Source organism: Canis aureus, chromosome 36 (genome assembly GCF_053574225.1).
Source record: "Canis aureus isolate CA01 chromosome 36, VMU_Caureus_v.1.0, whole genome shotgun sequence".
Taxonomy (NCBI): Eukaryota; Metazoa; Chordata; class Mammalia; order Carnivora; family Canidae; genus Canis; species Canis aureus.
Genome location: NC_135646.1, coordinates 921,876 through 941,282, shown reverse-complemented (window position 1 = coordinate 941,282; position 19,407 = coordinate 921,876). Strand labels below are relative to the sequence as shown.

At 44.0% G+C, this 19,407-nt stretch overlaps 2 non-coding genes across 2 annotated transcripts; one reads left to right on the top strand and one right to left on the bottom strand.

The window, feature by feature from the left end:
* Positions 1-3,775: 3,775 nt before the first annotated feature.
* TRNAF-GAA (transfer RNA phenylalanine (anticodon GAA)) lies at positions 3,776-3,848 on the top strand. Its single transcript has one exon. It is a non-coding gene; the product is annotated as a tRNA-Phe (tRNA).
* A 14,970-nt stretch (positions 3,849-18,818) lies between these two features.
* Positions 18,819-18,965, bottom strand: LOC144306285 (U12 minor spliceosomal RNA). The gene has a single exon (XR_013373360.1). It is a non-coding gene; the product is annotated as a U12 minor spliceosomal RNA (small nuclear RNA).
* Positions 18,966-19,407: the final 442 nt, after the last annotated feature.

Here is a 19,407-nt window from a genome sequence, read left to right as displayed (position 1 = left end):
GGCATCAGCAGGGATGGACTGAATCCTGCCCTGTCCCTAGTTCGCTGTGTGACCACGGATGGATTACCTGTCCGCACACCAACGTCCTTACCCTAGAGTTGAGAATAATACTGCTCGCCTCCAGAGCTGTCATTACAAGTAAAGGAAAGAATGTGGAGCTGTCCAGCTGAGGGCCCCGCACATAATCAGTACCGGTAAATCAATGCTGTCCCCACGACACTGAACGTTTAATTTACGAAAAGGAGGTAAGGATGAAAGTATGCGATTAATACAAACCCTTTCATTTAAACCAATGATACGTGGAATTGATCACCAGACCACTCATCCAGGAAGGGACATCGCAGAGCAAGTGAGCCAGGGTTTGGGAGGTCAGACAAGTTTAAGTGCTGACCTGATCCATCGTCAATGAGATGTTGGGCAAGCCACCGACACTCCTTACATCTGGGTTCCTCCTCTGTAAAATGGGGCCAACACGGGGATGTTGTTGGGGATTACATAGGAGAAAGAACGGAAACTACTGAGAATGGGGCTGAGGCCAGCTGAGCCCTGGTTTATGGAAGGCATTATTTGTAAACCACATGGAACATAAATGTTCATTTCTGGGCAAAGTTACTTTTTTTTACAAGGCCGAAACATTGACAAGAGATCAAAGTGTGTATTCTTGGTCTTCTGGTTGAACAATTTTATCAGCTCTGTAAAATAACCTCTGAAGGCTTTCCCAGGTCACTGTAGGCTAGTCAGTAGGTCCTGGATTGGTTGTCATCTCTGCAGAGAATTCCTGCCAAGTGAACGGGAGAGGCAATGTCCCAGAAATAAAGTAAGTGATCCCTCCTTCCTTTTCATCAGAAGGCAGGATTGATAGGCATAAAATTAGTGATACGTGGGTAAGAGAAGCTAAGAATCCCCCCCAACGGGGAAAGGCGCTGATGGTAGAGATGGATCTTACATGCCTATAAAAAGGCATATTCAGTCAACTCAGATCTTTAACCTGATAGGAAAACTCAGACCAAGCATACAAACGAAGTGAAAACATGCAAATTATGTAGCATTTCTCAAATCTACCCTTCGTTATCCTAGCAGAAAGATATCAAGGCTGCTTCTAAAAGAGAAAAGAGGATAATTGTGATCGTCATCAGTTACACAAAATTATCCAGGTGTATTTCATTCAGAATGAAAATAAATAGAGATAATTTCACACATCTTGGAGCTTTTGACACTGTATTTTTGGAGTGAGGTTCTTGAGAGGGTTGGGTACATGGCTCTAGTCTCTCTGTGACCATTCTTTTCCACTGGCTGTATAGGATTACTCCTATGAACTTTCTTCTGAAACGAACTAAAAAAAAAAAAAAAGGGAATTGTTTAAGACAGAATAAGAGGCAACTTATGGAAAGAAAAAAGAGAGAGAGAGAGTTTGTGCTTTCACGTTCAGTCAGGACCATTTTCTAAATTTTTTAAACCAAGATGTGACTGCATTTTGGCCTATAGTAATCACTGTTGTATGTTTCGAAATGGCTTTTACAGTTTTTAAATTTTTAAAAAAGATTTTATTTTTTTAAGTAATCTCTATATCCAACATGGGGCTCAAACTCACAACCTCAAGATCAAGAGATGCATGCTCTACCAACTGAACCAACCAGGCATCCCCCTGGCTTTTACAGCTTTTTAATGTAAAAGATGATTAAAAGGTGGAAATGTAGAATTTTAAAATAATGTCCTGAAAGATGTGCTCGTCCTTGAACATGTGCCAATTCTACACTAAGCCATCAGAGGTTCTCAAGACTGGAGATCCGTGTTCCTCAGTTTCCTTTCTAAGGAGAAGCCCACCCCCTGTGTACCTGGAAAAGTAGACACTGCAGCCTAATTTTTTCTAATCTACTCCTAATTTCTGAGCCCTTTCCTAAGAGGATACCCACATGTTCATGGGATGTCTGGGTGGCTCAGCAGGTTGAGCATCCGACTCTTGGTTGGAGCTCAGGCTGTGTCCTCGGAGTCGTGAGATTGAGCCCCCTTCAGGCTCCCTGCTCAGTGCAGAGTCGACGTGAAGATTCTTTCCCTTTGCCCCTCCCCTGGCTTGCTCTCTCTCCTTTCTGTCTTTCTGTCTGGAATAAATAAATTCTTTTTATTTTTTATTATTTATTTTAAAAATATTTTTATTTATTTATTCACAAGAGATGAGAGAGAGAGAGAGAGGCAGAGGGAGAAGCAGGCTTCATGCAGGGATCCTGTTGTGGGACTCGATCCCAGGACTCTGGGATCGCACCCTGAGCTGAAGGCAGACGCTCAACCACTGAGCCACCCAGGTGTCCCTAAATCTTTAAAAAAATAAAATAAAAGAGGATACTCACTTTTTCTTCCCTGTTCTTTCTCTATCTCAGTCCTTCTCCTCCTCCATTAGTTTACCTGAAAAGCTCTGTTGTCTCTGTGACACTGAACAACCTCCATAAAATTATCCACCAGACTTTTCAGGAAATAGGTTGAATGCATTTTGGAGTTAATTTGGAGAGCATCACAGACCCTGAGGGAAAGAAAAGCGTGAACACAATTTTAATTTCCATTCCGCTGATTACAGATCCCAAATGTAGAAACAAAATGAACTCATGCTGGAAGAAATACTAGACTTTAAACCATTGATACTGTTTCTAACAGGTTTAGATGGGCCACGTTATCAGTTCTAGCTGACGTTTTACGTTCTCAAAGAGAATGATTTACAAATGTAATTCCAGAGTACTCTGGGTGCCACTGGAGTTTTTAAAGGGATTTCATGCAAATTATAACAATTAATAATAATAAAGATTATAAATGTGTATTTTTTTATTTATTTATGATAGTCACACAGAGAAAGAGAGAGGCAGAGACACAGGCAGAGGGAGAAGCAGGCTCCACGCACCGGGAGCCCGACGTGGGACTCGATCCCAGGTCTCCAGGATCGCGCCTTGGGCCAAAGGCAGGCGCTAAACCGCTGCGCCACCCAGGGTTCCCTATAAATGTGTTTTATATCGTGAATTAAACACCATACTAAGAATGAGAAATTAAAGGAAGAAGTTTAGTATTTTTGTGATCAGTATGAGTTCGATGATAAATATGTAAGCTATCACCACTTATTTAATTTTCTATATATTATTGAATAGATTGTACTCGACCATTTATGATCTCTGGCCTTAAAAAGATAATGGCAGCGTTTTCTCTAGATGCTCTGCACACTGCCAGTGCCCACCTGTTCTTGCTTGGACCCTGTGACATTGGTAACTTCCTACTCCTTTATAGAACCCCATCAAAGGTACACTGCTCCCTCCACCATCACTCAGATGCTTATCAATGCCTATTCGCTGCTTGCTTTTTAGATTTCTTCATCACTAATTCCTATAAATTGCTCAAAACAGAGTCTGACACAGAACAAAAATCCAGAGCAAATTATTCATTCATTATGTTTCATTTACTGTTATAATCATTGCTACTAATGGGATTCATTTGCCCCTCTCACTTTAAGATTTTGTAGAAGTGGGGACGCCCAGGTGGCTCAGTGGTTGAGCGTCTGCCTTCGGCTCAGGGCGGGAGCCTGCTTCTCCCTCTGCCTGTGTCTCTGCCTCTCTTGTGAATAAATAAATAACATCTTTTAAAAAAGAAACAAACAGGAAACTTGCCTCATCATCTCTGTACTGTTTGTTAAATGTCTACCCCCAGCTGAACCTGAATATTGACTTTTTCTTTTTTTTTTTTACTGTTGTAAGACAAATATTATTCCATTATAGTTCTACAGGAAAAGCTGCCTGAACAAGCTGAAATAGCTCAGTTGGGAGAGCATTAGACTGAAGATCTAAAGGTCCCTGGTTCAATCCCGGGTTTCAGCAGTGTTTTTGATGTTTATGCTAAATGTACCTTCTGACAGTCTTAACCCACATATAAGCTGTAAGGCTTATATGTAAGGCTCCCACACGTATCTCTGGGGTGCATCACTGGCTTTTCAGGGAGGGGGTGGTGTCAGGTGTCTTGGGAGCCCCTTCTATATAAGCCCAGTAGCTCTGTTGTACCTCCTGACTGTAATAATAATAGCAGACTTGTCTAGAATACTTGCTAAGTGTCGAGTTCTCTTCTTGGCTCTATGTATTAACTTATTTTAAATGGCCACTAAGGGCCCCTGGGTGGCTCAGTCGGTTGAGGTCGTGATCTCAGGGTTGTGGTCGAGCCCCATGTCAGGCTCTGTTGGGGTGTGAGGCTGCGTAACATTCCTGCTCTTCCCTCTGCCCCTGCCCCTGCTCTCTAAAACTAAATGGCCACTAAAATTCTCAGTAACTACCTGTTAAATAAACGAAGTTTGTGCCTGGGGTCTGGAATGTGGGAGGTATATGGTCAATGGTTTTTACCTTGACCACCATTATTGTTCCTATTGGCTGGAACTTCCCAAGCTGTAACTATGAGATGTGGGTTAGTTCTTCTTATTTGGAGGGTAGGGGTGAGGCTTACCTGTCACTTCCAATTGATGGGAGTCGTTTCTAAGGACCTTTGCCCCGCCCTCTGCCACCTGATAAGGTAGACCATCGTTTCCCTCCTGATTATTTTTAAGTTCTGTATTAACAATTCCTTGCCTTCATATGGTCAGTGGAAAAGGATATTTTCCCACCGGCCTTTAACTTTGCAGAATAGGATTTACCTTCTTTTTTTTTCCCCCAAAGATTTTATTTATTTATTTACTTATTCATGAGAGACACAGAGAGAGAAAGAAAGAGAGAGAGGCAGAGGGAGAAGCAGGCTCCCTGCAGGGAGCCTGATGCGGGACTCGATCCCAGGACCCCGGGATCACGCCCCGAGCGGAAGACAGACGCTTGACCCCTGAGCCCCCCAGGTGCCCCAAGCTCCCCATTTCTAAACCGGAAGTGATAAATGATTTTACTTTTCTCGGTTGTGCTTGTAACTGTCCTGAAATCTGTGTTTCCCATTTAAAAAAATATCATGGGCTCTTCTTGTGTCAAAAAAATGTCTCTAGTTGGCATGGCCCTCCAATAGATGCTGGATTTCTAGAGAAGTGGCAGCACAGCCACTTAATGAAATGGCAGTGTCCACCGAAGCCCAGTTCCGCCGCCCCGCACAGCCGGCCTGGAAGCCAGCGGGGGCCTGCGGCTCCCAGGACACCGCGAAGGGGAAGGCGACACAAAGGCCGCGAGGCCCATGAAGCCAGCTGAAAAGCTGCGGCCTCAGTCACGGCTCCCCGAGTCCCCCGTGTTCTAGGCAACCCCAGAAACAGCCGTGAGGAGCCCACGAGGGACTCGGAAGGTCACCGGGGCCCGGGGTGGCTCATCGGCCGGACTGGCACGAGGAGGGGACCCTGGGTGACCCAGGTGGGCTCACGGTGACCGAGCGCAACCTCGAGGCCGGCCACGTGGAAGGCAGCATGAGCGGGCAGACACCGGGCACTGGTGGCTGCGGGGGGACGGGCCACCGGGAGCGGGACCGCCTGGGTGCTGGCTGGCTGGCTGCTGGGCACTCCCGGGCCTCTGCCGGCGAAGGCAGCCCCGCTGTCACCATGGCCCCGGCCCCGATGGCACATGGTCCCGGCCCCGAAGACATGGCAGTCCCGGCCCCGATGACGCGGTGGTCCTGGCCCCGATCACTTGGTGGCCCCAGTCCCCCTAGACTCGGCGGTCCCAGCCCCAGTGACACGGCAGTCCCGGGCCTGATGACACGGCAGTCCTGGCCCCAGTGACTTGGCGGTCCCAGCCCCCCTAGACTCAGAGGTCCCGGTCCCGATGACTCGGTGTCCCAGCCCCGATGGCACGCAGTCCCGAGCCCCTTGACTCGGGGGTCCCAGCCGGCCCCACTGTCACAGTGATAGCGGCCCGTGGACACTGACCGGGCCTGGTCACCTCCACAGCCGTCAGATACCACACTGGCGGGGTGGCCGGTCACAGAGTGTGTGCTACTTTGTTACGGCAGCAGCGAGAAAGTAGTGTAAGCTCACAAAAGGTGTATTTATTTGTGCCAAGGAGCAGAGGTGAGACTCCCGTCACCAGCCCGCCGCCGAGGGGACCCGGAACTGTCTGCTCCGGCTGGTGGCACACGCGGTCCCGGGGTAGCCACAGACCAGAGCTGGTCTGCATCGGGAGTGGGCGGCTGGCCACTGGGGCGCCCTCCCAGAGCCCGAGAGGAAGCCCCAGTGGCCCTTCTGCAAGCCCCTGGCAGCTGTGCTTGTCCTTTTTTTTCCAAGTTTTTATTTACATTCCAGTTAGTCAACATGCAGCTTTCGATTAATTTCAGGTGTAGAATTTAGTGACTTGGCTCCTCCAGACAGTGCTCGGGGCTCGCCACCAGTGCCCTCTTGACGGCCCGTCAGCCCACCCCCGGCCCCCCCTTCAGTAACCGTCGGCTTGTTCTCTAGAGTTAAGAGTTTGTTTCTCTATTTACCCCAAAGATACAGATGCAGTGAAGCGCCGGGACACCTGCATCCAATGTTTCTAGCAGCAGCATCCACAGTAGCCAAACTGTGGGAGGAGCCTCGGGGTCCATCGACAGATGAGGGATAAGGAAGCTGTGGCCTCTGTGTACAGTGGGATAGTCCTCAGCCGTTAGAAACGACAGATCCCACCATTTGCTTCCACGTGGAGGGACCTGGAGGGTATGATGCTGAGTGAAGTCAGTCCGTCGGAGAAGGACAAACATCACATGGTTTCACTCATCTGGAATATAAGAAATAGTGAAAGGGATTAAAGGGGAAAGGAGGGAGAATGAGTGGGAAAAACTAGAGAGGAAGACAAATCCTGAGAGACTCCTAACTCTGGGAAACCAACAAGGGGTTGTGGAAGGGGAGGTGGGCGGGGGGTGGGGGTGACTGGGTGACGGGCACTGAGGGGGGCACTTGGCGGGATGTTATGCTATATGCTGGCAAATTGAACTCCAATAAAAAAAAGTTTGTTTCTCAGCTTGCCTCTCCTTTTTCTCCCTGTGTTTATTCGTTTTGTTTCTTAAATTCCACACACGAGTGAGATCATATGGGATTACCCTCTAGCTCCATGCACGTTGTTGTGAATGGCGAGAGTTAATTCCTATTTTTGCTAATACTCCACCTCTTCTTTATCCAATCATCGGTCAATGGACACTGGGGCTGTTTCCACAATCTGGCTACTGCGGACGATGCTGCTATGAACACTGGGCTGCGTGTGTCCCTTCAAATTAGTATCTTCGTATTGTTTGGGTAAATCCCCAGCAGTGCAGTTGCTGGGTCACAGGGCAGCTCTGTTTCTAACTTCTTGACGACCCTGCACCCTGTTCTCCACCGTGGCTGCACCAGCCTGCGTTCCCACCAACAGTGTAAGAGGCTCCCCTTTCCCTACATCCTAGCCAACACCTGTTGTTTCCTGATTTGTTCATTTTACCCGTTCCGACAGGTGCGAGGGGGTGTCTCATTGTGGTTCCATCTGTGTTTCCCTGATGCGGGGTGATGAGCATCTTCCCATGTGCCTGTTGGCCATGTGGGTGTCTTCTTTGGAGAAACGTCTGTTCATGTCTTCGGCCCATTTTTTACCCGGATTATTTTGTTTTTGCTGTGCTTTTCAATGAAAGAGAAATCGCTTCCTCTGCTAGCAAAGCCTAAAACCGCGCCACTTGGCAAAGGAGATATTGTTCGAGGGGAGCTATGGTATCACCGAGCAGGACGCAGGAGACTGGAAAACAAGGCACTGACCGACACCGGTAGAGTGTACCGATCCTGCTTTCGTAAACAAAACTGGGTACGTGATATATGTGCATAGATATTATAATAATATTTGTTCACACTTATTATGTATTTACTCTGCACACCAGGAGCAACTTTAAGTATTCTGCATGCATTAACTCAGTTGCTTTTTATAATGACCCTGAATTGCAGAAATTGCTGTTCTATGAATGAAGAAGCTGACACACCACGATATTAAATAACTTGCCACAGGTTACACGACTGGTAAGTGGCACAACAAGAGTCGTGATGGCTTCATAAGAATGGAAAGAAGAAACAAGAAAAAATATATATAAATATATTAAAAAACCAACTGAATCTTAGAATGTATGATATTAGAAATTCTGATGCCTTAAATGCTTTATTTTATGCCTCCAAGGAATTCTATAGTTTGAAGGTAAGTTATCTTTGGTGAGTTAAAGTTTCAGATTCTTTTATCCTAAATAATTTAAAGATCTATAAACTCAATAAATAAGGTAGGTAAGATTGTAGCTAAATTCCAGTGTTGGTTTAAAATAGATTCTATGTGATTTGACATAGGAGACTGAATCTAGCATCACTTTATCATGGCCATACAAATTTCCACATTTCTTACATATTTAGGTAGAATCAGTGTGGTAAGAATCTGGTGACGAGCCTCAGTTTCCTCATCTGTAAAATGGAAATGACATCTGTTAGGGCTGAATTTTCCTCGCCCCCAAAATTTCGATATTGAAATCTCGACTCCTAGGACCTCGACATGCTACTGACATGTTACTGTATTTAGAGAGAACATCCGAAGAGGTGATTAAGTTAAAACGAGGCTGTTGGGGTGGAACCCCAATCCACTCTGACTGGTGCCCTTATCAGAGACACCAGGGTGCTCCTGGGGAAGGAGCAGCATGTGAAGACACAGCCACAAGAGCGCAGCCACTGGCAAGCCAAGGAGAGTCTCCCTCGGAGGGAGCCAACCCTGCCGCACCCCGACTAGGACTTGTAGCTTCCAGAACTGTGAGAAAATCCATTTCTGTCACCGAAGGCACAGATCCTGAGCTATTTTGCTGTGGCAGCCCCAGAAAACAAATACAACACCCAATGCACAGAGTGAGGAAGACTGAGCAAGGTCATCGATGGCAAAGGTACTAGATAACTACCCAGCGGTAATGGTATTGGGAGTAATACACAGATGTGAAACCAAAGACAGAATGCCAACTCTATTTTTTTTTTTTTTTACAGATTTTGCTTTTAATTTCAAGGATTGACTCTCTGTTAATCCCTTTGTTTTGTGCAGTAAATGTTTATAGAATAAAAGCACACTGCTGTCCCAAATGTAAACCTCCTAATAAATATGCCAGGTACTCTGGGGATATAAAACATTTTCCAGTTACACAGTCTTCTGTCCAAAACCGGGGCTCTGATAATCAGATGATCAATGTAGTTATACTTCCTTTCTACAACAATTTGGTAGAAAAATATATATACTTTTTAATAACAGAACATTGCTTCAGCTTCTGGTAAGGCACAGGTTCATTTCTCATGTTTCTTTGGAATATAAAACTAAATCATTCTATGGCAGGGTACTTTCAAGCTGTGGATACCAGACATTAGAGTTTGAGAGGCTTAACCATTTGAACGAAAAATAAAATGACATTTTTTTTAGCAAACCTCTGAATGTTGTGGAAAAACAGCTTTTACCAAAATGAAACCCAAAAAATGTCAGAACGAAGGACTAAGAGTCTTTAACACCAATCTTCTCCTCAAGTCTATGACATTTCTCTTGACAGTTTTGCTCATATAGGCCTATTTCCCAAAAGTGGTTTCCCTCAGGATAACCCCTGGTGGTGGTAGACTTATAACAGCCATGTCTTGGATTTCTTTTCCAACCGGTTTTTTTTTTTTTTTTTTTTTTTTTTTTTTTTTTTTTTTACGAACGCATCCACAGAGGCTTCCTCCTCCTGTGTGGCTCGTCATTCCATTTATCCCAACACAAGGGAAACATTGGCTCTAGGAGCCAAAAACCTGAGACTCTAAGTTATTAATTATGACACACGCTCAGTTTAGGGAATTAATTCATGGCATGTCAAGTATTAGAAATTCTTTTTAAGATTTTATTTATTCATGAGAGACAGAGAGAGAGAGGCAGAGACACACGCAGAGGGAGAAGCAGGCTCCATGCAGGGAGCCTGATGTGGGACTCGATCCCGGGACTCTAATCATGCCCTGGGCTGAAGGCAGGCCCTCAACCACTGAGCCTCTCAGGCGTCCCCAAGTATTAGAAATTCTGACGTTCACATATTAACAGGTGCTCTTCACAAAGCTGGGCTTCCAACTGCTTCCAACTGCTTCATATGAAGCAGTTCCTGTTTATGCTCTTCTAGTGCATCGGTCCACAGTAGGGATCACCTGGGAGACCCGGCTAGGCAGCTCCAGGCCAGTCGAGGCAGCGGTGCTGGTGTGACCTACCTACAGGACAGGGCCTGCCTGCTGCAGTCTTGAGCCTCCCTCCATGTGACTGCTCACACTGGGGACACAGCTGTCATGCTCCATTTGCCTCCCTGCCAAGGCACGGCCTCATAATCCCACGAACTCCCGGATCCTCCTGACCCAGGTGGTCAGGCTGTGACCCCAGCTCCAAGGGCAGAACAGTGGGATGGACCAGGACCATCTGGGCTTCCAAGGCCCAAGCTTCCAAGTTTGAACCACATGACCAGTCCGCAACCTGAGCTGGAATCTGACTCAAGGTCCATATAGCCAGATTTCCCCAGAATATAATTTACTCCTAGAAAGCGGATGAAGTACCTTTTAGGAGCTGTGTTGACTGTTAGGCATGTCTCTATTCATTGTGGCTTCACCATACCGAATGCAGGTTTGGTTGTGGTGAGCATGACCTAGTTGTGGCCTTGATGTCACATCTTTTACACAGTGGAACAAATGGTCCCTTGGCCTCCGATTACATTCTTAACTTCCAACTGGCCATATTGAAATCTTATAGTCAAACATCTCTGGGCCTCAGTTTCCTTAGTTCTGAACTAGGCCATTTAGACCCTGGCCAGGTCCAACTTCTAGGATTCCCGGGTCATTAGCCAGGGGTGGGACAGAAGAGACCAGGGGACGGAGGCGTGGTTACGACCTTCAGAGTACAACCCCCAGGACTCAGGATGATACCCCTGTGCCTGAAAGCCTTGTAGCTTCTACCCTGTATGCCGTGTTCTCCTGGTATGTCTCTCCGCTGCTGCTGACTGACTCACTGTTGACAGGCTGCATATTTTAAGCTAACTTCTCATTAGAGGCGCTAGATTTACACCACCACATTTACAGTTGATGCAGCTAGAAGCTCTTTTGTGGCACAAAACAGAGCATCTCTCACGCTCTGAATCACAGTAGAATGAGCCTCTAATAGGCTCCATAGGACCCTGGTTTCCAGTACATCAAGTCAAATGTTACGGAATTCCAAAGAAAGTAACTAGGAGCTATGGTTTAAATACCAACTTAAGTTGAAAATTGCTTCCACCTAGGGAGTTTTAATTGGTTATGATATTGTTTTAAAGTTTACGAAAATTTTAAAACAAAATAATAAGGAACTTCATCTGATTAAAAGAAAAGGCTGTCCATCATGGTTCTACCATGTTAGGTGCCAGAGTGATTGGTGAGGTGAGAACAACTGTGAAGTGCCTTGAGATGATCTTCTAAACTGGGATTTCCTGCCCTGCCACCTCCCCTCTAGACTTTCTTACCCAAACTTTGTGAATTTTTAAGTCACCCTTAACTTGGATGACACAGTTGGTCACAGCAGCCAGGTTATTTCATAAGCCTCAAAAAAACCCAGCAATTCACTTCCCACTTTTCTGCCAAGATCTAGAACCTTTGGTTTGGTCCTTGGTTAACTGTCAGGTGACCTTTGCCACCTAGAAAGCAATATTTAAGGAAATGATCTCCCCTGACTCTACTTCCTTCCCGTCCACACCAGTGAATTTGATTATGAAAATTAATCCTTGGGAAGCCAAGGGAGGGACAAAACTGTGTGTAATGGTTGATTAAGTCCGAACACAAGGTTTCTGTGTCTCATGAGGGTCCCTCTCTCTAGCAAACTCCCCATTTTCCAAAGTAGATCATCGGACAGTTTTGGATGTGCCCCTTGACCTTTCTTTAGCATTTGAAATAACAAACGGCTTCTTAGGCCCTCCCCTTTATTCTTAACCCTACAACCTATTAACATACACAACTACATGTAGCCTTTGAGGGGCTGACTCCCAAGACAGCTGAGATCACTCTTCAAAAACACATTGAGAATCATTACTTTCTATCCTGTGATTATATCTTATTTTCTTCTTCCACACTCTTCTCTTCAATAGAATTCTCTTATTTTCTGAGGAAAAGTTCTTTTACTCTCATTTAAAGCCACACTCAAGGGGCGCCTGGGTGGCTTAGTGTGTTAAGCATCTGCCTTCGCCTCAGATCTCAGGGTCCTGGGATGGAGCCCCATGTCAGGCTCTCCACTCAGCGGGGAGTCTTCTTCTCTTTCTCTCTCTCTTGCTCTCTCTTTGTCTCAAATAAATAAAATCTTTAAAAAAAATAAAAAAATATGGGATCCCTGGGTGGCGCAGTGGTTTGGCGCCTGCCTTTGGCCCAGGGTGCGATCCTGGAGACCCAGGATCGAATCCCACATCGGGCTCCCGGTGCATGGAGCCTGCTTCTCCCTCTGCCCGTGTCTCTGCCTCTCTCTCTCTCTCTCTGTGTGTGTGTGTGACTATCATAAATTAAAAAAAATAAAAAAATAAAAATAAATAAAAAAATAAAGCCACACTCAAAGCAGCCCACCATCTACAAGACTTTCATTATGCAAGAGGAAGAACCATCCCCAGTGGAAAAGATACTTGTGCTCAGCCCCCGGTTAATGTAAGAGAAATACTGTGTGGGCTGGTGACCAGTGTTGTTCCCTTCCCTCTTGGTGCCTGCTCCTTCTCTAGGGGACTTTCTGGTACCCCTCTGCACCTACTCTCCCCTGTCCTCCTTGAGCTTTCTGCTGCGGAATCCAACATCTTTTTCTCTGATCTTTATTCTCCTCCCCATCCCCACCTCCACACCTGAAAAGTACTATTAAGGTTGGGACCTTACACGATGGTGATAAACTATCAAAATTATTTGGTAGTGCTACAACTAGGTAAGTTTCCTCAAAACAATAAGTCCTAACTAAGGGAAATGTTGGTAATGGTGGAAAATTCAAGTCCCTGTCAAGTTTTCAGGACTGAGACTGTATTATCACATATAAACCTTGACTTATTTGAAAACTTTAACTTGATTAAACTTTAATCAGTTTAATCAGATTCTGGGCTTTCCAGCATCTCCACCATGACCTTGAAGCCAGTCTCACCATTTCTTGCTGGTCCCTATTATGTGAAGGCGGAGAATTTTGAATGGCCTCAAGGTATTCTAAGATGTAGAAAAAAAATTACACAAAGTCATTTAATATGATTTAATTTTGATAATTCAAGCACCAGAACACTAGAATAATGCAATTCTTCTAAGTGCTCTGTGACCTCTTTTTTATATAGAGATATAGAGATTGAAAAATTAAATGGCTTACGTCAGGAGGGAACAAAAAAGTCAATAATAGAGCAGAGAAATGCAGCCATATTCTGCAAGTCTTAATCTATTAATCAACTAGGACACAGCTCTGCTGCCTAAAAGAGGCAGGAGAATAAAGATTCGGTTTGGGGACGTTACAGGCCTAGAAGTCAATACGTGTGTAGTAAGATTGCAGAAATTGAAAATACTCTGATATTCAAAACTTGTTCACCATTGAAACATTTCAGTGCTATAGCAAATACTGCCTAAAGTGCAATCTGAGATTATTTGCTTCAGAAGTATTTATCTGATTAGAAGAAGTGTAATGCCTTTCTCAGTTTAATGAGAAGGATGGGTGTTTAGTCATGTGCACCCCAAATCCCAAGACAATAATTCTATATAATTTACCATCAAATAGTTAATTCTTGTAAATTATTGAAGAGAGAAGAATTAAAAGGCATCTCTGAAATTAGAAAGTTACACCCATCAAAAATAAAAGCTTTTCTTTCACTTCTTTGCAAATTCCAGGTGATGATTTACTATTCAAATCACAGTTGAGATCACCCATTTTTTTAAATGATTTTATTTATTTATTCATGAGAGATACAGAGAAAGAGATAGGCAGAGACACAGGCGGAGAGAGAAGTAGGCTCCATGCAGGGACTGACATGGGACTCCATCCTGGGTCTCCAGGATGGCACCCTCACCTGAAGGCGGCGCTAAACCGCTGGGCCACCAGGGCTGCCCAAGAGATCACCCATTTTAAAGCCAACTCAGCCAGCTGCCTTTAGAAATGGATAAACAACTATCAACTGTGTGTAGCCCAGGCATCTCTCATGGAGTTGTATCACATGGTGGGTTGGGGTAGACACAGCTTAAATTGGATGACCCTGTGAGTGATCAACCAATGTATCAAGTGATCCACCCCACTTCCAGAAATATTCTTCTATATTAAATGCATATTCCCCAGAAAAGTCAATGTTTGCTTGGATTGGTGCACTATCGCCCACAGCAAACAGAACAGTGTACTTTATTCTCAACCATACTATGAGGGATCCTGCCTGGGAACCACCAAACGAGACCCAGTTATGGTTGGTGAGCCCCATTTTCCTGCCACAAAGCTTGGGAAGTTGGTAGGGCTTGCCTGCTGCTGAGGTAGTAGGGTGCGGGTACTTAGGTCTCTAAAATTAAGACACAACCACACTTCCTTATGACAACCATTAGAACACAGTGACGTGTCACTTAATACATGCTTGACCTTGTGGCCAAAGAGCATATGTTGAAAGCCCACTGAGATTTTTATTCCCTTGGAACATTTGACTACAAAGGGGCAGAAGGACGTCTGGTTAACAGTGATGCAGAAATGCAAGCAGCAGAAGGAGGAAGAGCTTTCATTTCTCAAGTCTCATTTGTGTTTGTCCTTCCCATCCTGGGCACTTGATGGGAGCTCTGGACACCCTCCCATCGCAAAACAGCCTTCCCTTGGGCGCTGGGCCCACTGACCACGCTGGACGATCAGCTGTCAGCCTGACTCCAAGGGTAGCTCTTATTGGAAAGATAAGCTGGCATTGCTCCACTACTTTTCTGAGAATTTAGAGGATCCATGGTTAATCATGTGGAGGGTATGATTTCCAGTCTTTTTGGTTTGCCTGCTGCATCCTGATAAAACCAATATAGGCTTGAGTTTCCCAAGTTATAAAGGAGCCAAATAACACTTTACCATTTTGTTGTTTCTCAGTAAGGTTTTCTACAACCCTAAGGAAGTCTGTTGTTTGTGTTAAAGTCATTTTTAATCCTTAACACACACGTACACAGAATACCCTCTCTCTCCTTGCTAGAGATACTAATTTCAACCAGCATAATGCCCCAAATGACTGAATACAGACATCAAAAACGGGCTAAATACATAAAAGGGCACTTCACAAAGAGGAAATGAAATGCACATGGCCAATGAACACATGAAAAAAATTTAGTCCTACTAATAAGCATGAAAATGCAAATAGTGATGACTTGTTTTTTTCTCCTATCAAACTGTCAAACAAGTCATTTCAATGATAGTACTAAATGTCGGCAAAAGCCAGATGAGCTAGGCGGTCTTGTGCATTAGTGGAGAGAACTAAGTAAGAGGTCATTTCTGAGGAGCACACTGGCCACCTATACTAGGGCCTTCTAGAAGGCAAAGGAGCTTTTGTCTCCGTATTTCACTGCTAGAAGCCTGTGTGACAGAGAATGCTAGCTGGCCCCAAATATCCAGGCTCCCTTTCTTCTCTTAGAAAAAAAAAAAAAATTCAGCTAGGTTCATAGAATTAAAACTAGATTTCCCAGCCTCAACAACATTAGTAGAGAAAAACAAATAGGATATAAAACCTTAAATGCAGTTTGTTTTGAAAAAAAGTTCTACATATTTAGCCATATGAAAAGAATACACAAATGTAAGCCAAGAGTTTAGCAACAAGTACCTCTAATAAGTCAGATTATGAGTAACATTTCTTTCTTTTTTTATATCTTCTATACTTTCCCCCCAAATGCCAATTTTAAAACCAGAAAAAATTATCAAAAAATACCACTGAAAACCAGAGGCTTCTATGATTCAGAAATGTTATACAAGTGTCAGTACAGTAAGAATCCCTATCATATTATATGATAATCATAGACCACAGCAGCATGACAAATAGCAGTCCAGGGCAAAGTAATGCATGCTAAATATTTTGCTCTTTAAGTATTTATTTAAAAAATTGTTGTTTCAAAAGGAAATAGTGGTTTCTTAATCACTGCCATCTTAAAATTTCCATTCTAGATCCATAGAGAGCCACCTTGGATAATGATGACGGGGGTGGGGGTGGGGTTTCACAGTGTTTAGGGTCCACTCTAGGAGGTCAGGTGTTTTTCTTTTTAAGATTTTATTTATTTATTCCAGAGAGACACACAGAGAGAGGCAGAGACACAGGCAGAAGGGCTCCCCATGGGGAGCCCAATGTGGGACTCAATCCCAGGACCCCAGGATGACTACCTAAGTCGAAGGCAGACACTCAACTGCTGAGCCACCCAGGGGTGCCTAGGAGGTCATGTTTAAAGAAGAAGAGGGGGCCTGGGTGGCTCAGTCAGTTAAGCATAGGACTTCAGCTCAGGTCAGGATCTCAGGGCCCTGAGACTGAGCCCTAGGTCGGGCTCTATGCTTCTCCCTCTCCCTCTGCTCCTCCCCTGCTCATTCTTTCTCTCTCTCAAATAAATAAAATCCTTAACATTCATTTTTAAAAAATAAAAAACGAATAAAGAAGCACCATCCAACAACCAACAGCAATGAAAAGGGAAGTCTATTATTAGCTGGTGTATCTCCAAGTACATCAAAAGGACTAAAAGTCATAACTCAGCTGAGTCCCTCCTTCTGCTTCCTAATTCTGCTGAGGAAACTCTCATACACCAAACACTTTCTCTCTTCTTAGCACCAATCCAAGCACCATTTTCTCCCTCTGGTCAGAATCTTTTCTTCATGTGGCTTAATCTAACGTGCTTCCTGGCCTGCGTGGCCTTCTCCTCCTTCGTGATTAGAATGTAGAGAAGGCGATGGGGAGAAAGGGACCTGGCTAATAGAGGATTCTACGTAGCAAGTGGGGAAAGGAGGAGTACATGTAGGGCTAATAATATTTGTCCCAGCAAGTAAGGAGCAATTCTACCCCAAAACAAGTGATTGGATCCCTTTGATGGGTTATAAATTAATTACGTGGAGAGTATTAGTCAATCACTGTTCCTGACTTCATCAATACAAGCTGTGAATTTGGTCAATACAAGTACTTCCATTTCTGAAAAATGTCTCACGACAATGTAGGAAACCTATTCTTGAAACTTTTGGTGGAATGACAAAACTCTGACAACACCCACACACAAATCACAGTGTCTACTGAAGAAAGGTAGAGCTAGTGGAATTACTGGACTGTCACCACATCATGAAATAGTCAGTAACTTAGAATTCCAAAATCACTTTTTTGAAGCTAAGAAGAGACCTATGCTATTAACCTAAAGTTATTAATAGTTTTCCACTGTTAAACAGTACCAAGAATTATGACTCATATAATAAAAATATCATTTCACTGACATTAATGGCATTCTCGGGGTTGTAAAAAGCACTGCATGTTCCTTTGAAAATGAGAGTAAAGTTCTTTGCACCAAATTTCCGATATTCTTAAAACTTTTAGAAGCACCTTGTAATTCATTTTGTCTGATGGCGTATATATTAATTATAAGTAGGTCAAAAAAATCACATTTTTGTATCACACACAAAAATATAACAATACTAAATGGGAAGAATAAGATCTTGAAGAACAGCTAGGTCTCCTTACTCTGCCCCTGTGTTGCCACTGCAAGCCAAAATTTGACATTTCACTTAACAATGACAAACTGTTTTTAATAAAATGGTCACTACTACCTCCGAGTGGTGGGTCATTCTCAGAGCTTAAATTTCATTAATTTCAAGTCCTCTCAGCCTAATGGGAGAGAATTTTGAGACTGAGGAGGTATATATTGTCTCAAGTTTAAATTCTGAACATGATATTGTAGTTTAAGGGACACAAAGAGTATATTTTAGTTAGAAAAGTGTACGAACAACTCATAAGTCTGTGAGGTTGGCCGGCTTTGCCCATAAAATCTGTGTTCCACAGAGAAGCAAAGGGCTCTCATTTCGTTTTCCAGGTGATGCTCATTGACGTCCATGTTTTGCTGGTGGCACTTCCATCTCCAATCATCAGAAACACTGAGCCACCAGGAATATAGAACTCTTCACTCAGGAAATGCTCTGTGGAGACAAAAGCATTGTTTTAAATCATTAATGCAATAGACTGGGATTGTCTGTTTGCTATTTCTAATAGTTTGTCAAAAATAAAAATTTGGATGATGGTTCTGAGGACTGGTCTGAGCTAGTGATGTGGCAAGTAGCTGATCCCACAAATTGCATAAATTTGTTAAAAATTAGCAGCTAACAATATAGTTGCCCAAATCAAACCCTGTATAATTAGTACATTAGATTTGGGATGACATAGTAGATCAAAGGCGCCTCTTTTCTTCCACTTTGAAGTGAACCGAACACACGAGGGAAAATAAACAATAATGGCAACTCAGTCTTTGAGGAGAATAGAAAACACTAAATAAACAAATCATGGAGAGAGCTGGGAACTTTGGGAAAAGCTGGCAAAGCACAGACTTCTTCAAAGCAATGAAGCATCCATGGGACAAGCCAATGACTTCTAGTATGGAACAAAAAGATCTATGTGCTTGGGCTGGGCTAGGGGATACAGAACCCCCCTGCAGCCCACTGGACTCCACGGAGTGGCAGGGAACTGGTAAGAATGTCATCAGTAAATGAAGCAGCCAACCCAGTTAGACCAACAAACAAAATGAATCTAAAGAAAGCATAAAAGAAATAAAGACTTTTCAGAACTAAATGACAGAACTAAAAGGATGAATTCAATGGTTCTCCGTTCCTTCCTCCCTTCCTTCCTTCTCTCTTTCTTTCTTTTTTCCCCATTCACCCTCGTGTATTACCTTCATACCAGTCTACTCCTCCAGCGTCAGAGGCCTATGGGCAGACGGCGACTCCCAGGCATCCCACGAAGTAGGCAGGGCACCTCAGAGGCAACCTTTACCCCCTCAAAACTGTCTCACGTTAGCAGTGAGGATTCTGGCATCACTCCAAATTGTCGTTTTCCTTACTCGTAGTTTAAGGCATCCAACAGTGGTTTCTTTAAATACAAAATGAGTTCTAGCAATCTTGGGGTGGAGTCCTTTGGGTTTTCTTCGTACAGTATCATGTCATTTGCGAAGAGGGAGAGTTTGACTTCTTTTTTGCCAATTTGAATGCCCTTTGTTTCCTTCTGTTGTCTGATTGCTGAGGCGAGCACTTCTGTACTGCGTTGGACAACAGTGGTGGAGGGGGCATCCTTGTGCTCCTGATCTAGGGGGAAAGCTCTCAGATTTTCCACATTGAGAGTCATATTCACTGTGGGCTTTTTGTAGATCGCTTTTATGATTTTGAGATATGCTCCCTCTATCCCTACACTGTGAAGAGTTTTAATCAGGATTGGATGCTGCATTTTGTCAAATGCTTTCTCTGCATCTATTGAGAGGATGATACAGTTCTTGGCCGACAAGCACATGAAAAATGTCCCACA